Raw genomic sequence first — 3,313 nt, 5'->3', positions numbered from 1 at the left:
GCACCAGCAAGGCTCCCTCAGCCCCTTATTTTAGAAACAAGAAAGAAATAGTTGTTATTTCCCCCACAGAGTCTCTGGGCTCTGCTTCCTCAGCCTTCCCCTTGTGCCCCACCACGGGTGGCACCCATGTCCTGTGGGGCACAGCCTTGGGCCCAGGGCCATGGGGGCAGCACCTTTTCCCACAGGAAATCCAAGGCTCCAATCTCTCTGCATCTCTCTGCATGGCGTCTTGTCACTTAAGAGAGTCAACAGCCCCTCCCAGTTTGAGATCAGCAGCAGCCTTGAACTGGGACATTTAACTGCAGCATCCCAATCTTTGAAAAATCCCCACCTTCTCCTCCAGCCGAGCTTCCAGCTGTCCCTCACTTGGTCAGTTCCCATGAGGTGTCCCACAACAACACAGCGAGGCCCACAAGACCCTGCTGGCAGCCTGGCTGCCCTGATTCAGACACATTTTCCCTTCTTCCCACAGTTCTGCAGCTTGAACAATGGGAAGGGGCCCTTGTTTGGTCAGCAGTGAAGTGTCAGACTGCACCTTGCTGGCTCAGTGCCCTTCCCAGGCTTCAGGATTCAGGTGGGGAGGACAACTCAGCACAGGCAGGAGGAGAAAAGTCGAGCTGCACCCCTGGGGCACCCTTTGTGTATTTGCAGATTTCCTTTGTTCAGGGGCCTACATGCTGTCCTTGTCACCTCAGGGGTGCTGCCAGCATGGAGGCCTGGCCTTGTCATTGTGCAGATGAAAGAACTGCTGCCAAAACAAAAGGCAGAGAGAATTCCTTCCTGGGTTTGGAGCCCCCTGGACAGGATCCATTCTACTGAGCAAGCAAGGCTGAACAGTCCCACAGCCCTAAACACAGCTGCAAAGTGTCCTTGTGCCCATCACCCTCGATCCAGCAGGGCTGCAGAGAGGACAAACTCTGACCTTTAAACCAAAAGGGACAAAACCTTGTACAGGGCCTGGCCTGGAAGGCCTGGATGTGATGGCCGCTCCCAGGGAGAGAGACCAGAGGCCCTGTGAGTAGAGACCAGGACTGTTCCCAGGAAACCATGGCAAGGTGTCAGGAGCAGGCATTAGAGACAGGGCCAGGGAGATGTGATGCAGGTGGCTGAGGGAGAGCATCATGGAGATGTAGAAATTGAAACTAGGAAACAGGATTTCCTTTATCTCTGACAACATGAGCCTGCACGGATGGAAGGCCTGCTGTGTCATCACAGTGTTAGAAATGAACTTTTAGATACAAATAAATGGACACACAAAGTAGTGGAGGCAAAAGAAATCTGTTTATTAGTAACAATTCACCTGAGCTGCAGGTATGCCCTCTTTCCCCCAAGAGCCAAACACACACACCCTCCAAAACAAGCACTATATTTTATCCCCTTTCCTGGCCAGGGGCAATCCCTGTCCCCTTTCCCATTGCCTGGGTACTTGAGAATTTCTATTCTCTCCTCACCGCCTACTTTTCTGTCTGCATTCCTCTGATCCTACTTCCTTTTTGGTCAGGTCTTTAACCTGGCTGCTTTCCCAGCTCACAGCAACACCCAACAAATTAACTGGAGCAAATCCAAACCAGAAATAACAACACACAGAACCAACTTTCATTGTTTTACCTAATAACCTTTTGGGTTCAGCAAAATATTACCTCATCTCTGACAACAGGGTAGAGGACTCTGATGTCACCAACCTCTGGATGATGACATCAGGCATTGCTGGATTGTGACCTCACCTTCTCTCCCTGCTTATCTTGGGGTTCCAAGGAGTTTCAATGCCTTTTGTGCTGTCACAGGGGTTGGAGGCTGGTGTCAGAGAGCAGTGGGCTGTGACATCACAGAGGGATGCATTGTGACATTGTGCCCCTCAATTCCAAGGAATACTTTTGAAAACTACTTCCCAAAGTGAATCTTTCTCCAAGCAGATGGACTGGCAAAACCCATGTACGATCAAGTGATAAGACGGAGTTTGTACTCTCACAAATTTGTTTTTCCTCCCAAGACCTCTGAAAACCTCTGATTTTTTTTTTCTGATTTTCTTTCTTCTTTAGAATCTGTGAGCAGAAGACAGGAATATTTTTGCCTGTTGGAAAAATGCCATAGCAATGTGCTCTTGACTAGGCGCACTCTTGTCCTTACCATAAAGAAAAGACACTGAACAAAATGAAACATCAGGGATTTCGTGGGAGCAGAAAGGAGAGAGAAAATCTGTTTCATTCTTTAAGTTGTCTGGAATAATTCTGCAAGTTTGCAAAGTGCACAGAGATGCAGTCACTAGAATGAGGCCATTACTCTCATCTGGCATCCCTAAGCCTTTGCCTCAATTTTCAAACAGTTTGTAAGTGAAGGATATATGCAAGATTTGTCTAATTAGTAAAGGTAAAGATTCCCTTAGGGTTTGATGTGTGGGGATCTCTGCCATCCCAGAAGGCATGCTGAGACCAATTTCTTTGGTTTCATTCCCTCACAGAAAAAAAAAAAAAGAAAAAAAAAGAAAAAAAAAGAAAAAAAAAAAAAAAGATGAGGCTCTTTCTGTGCCACGCTGTGGCAGCTCTGCCCTCTCAGCCTTTCCCTTGAGCCCTTTGGTTCTTTTCCCTGAGCCTTGATCCCCATCCTCAGCCAAGGGCCCCTGGAGCCCTTTCCAGGGCTGCAGGAAAAGCTCCCTCAGCCATGACCACAGAAGAGCTTCAGGAAGAGTTTATTGTCTCTTGCTGTCTCTTAGACAGAATTGGTATGGATCACCTTGGAGTTGTAGAGGAACAAATTTTCAGGGACTATTCCTCTTCAAATTTGTTTTGTTCTAACCCGGAAGGAAGACAAAGAGGAGTGCAGCGGCGGCGGCTGGCCTCTGAGTCTCTGGATTCCCGGCTAGCTGTGGCCAGCACCGCCGGCAGTACTGAGGGGGGAAGGGCACCCTCCCGCTGGGAGACTTCCTGGGGAGAGTGCTTAAGGCGGAATGCCTTCAGGAGAGCGAGAATCCACGGAGCCGTTTGGAGAGGAGCCGGGCTGCGACCCACAGGAGAAAGACAGGACCGCGCCGACAGGGAAAAGGAAGGTGTTTTATTGAAAGTGCGTCGTGCGCGGACAAAAAGGCATGCCCGGCAGGGCCTTATAACCAGAATACAATGACCAATCTAAATTTTTGAGAGGAGGGAATAACATGTAACAAACATCTCGGATCTCCAGTGGGAATAAACTGAGGGTTGAACCCTGACCCCTGGTCCAATCATTCAATGTCCAAGGCAGAAGGTTCTGGATGGAAGGGTGTGGACACCGAATAACAGACAGGCAGCCAGGGAGGGATTAGGAGAGATAACTCGTAGGG

The 3,313-nt window shown here is 49.2% G+C and overlaps 1 long non-coding RNA gene across 1 annotated transcript; it reads left to right on the top strand.

Annotated features, from left to right (window-relative positions):
* Positions 1-1,561: 1,561 nt before the first annotated feature.
* Positions 1,562-2,157, top strand: LOC135302267 (uncharacterized). The gene is made up of 2 exons (XR_010363973.1): positions 1,562-1,932; positions 2,040-2,157. It is a non-coding gene; the product is annotated as an uncharacterized LOC135302267 (long non-coding RNA).
* Positions 2,158-3,313: the final 1,156 nt, after the last annotated feature.

Source organism: Passer domesticus, chromosome 6 (genome assembly GCF_036417665.1).
Source record: "Passer domesticus isolate bPasDom1 chromosome 6, bPasDom1.hap1, whole genome shotgun sequence".
Lineage (NCBI taxonomy): Eukaryota > Metazoa > Chordata > Aves > Passeriformes > Passeridae > Passer > Passer domesticus.
This window is presented reverse-complemented; position numbering and strand designations above follow the sequence as displayed.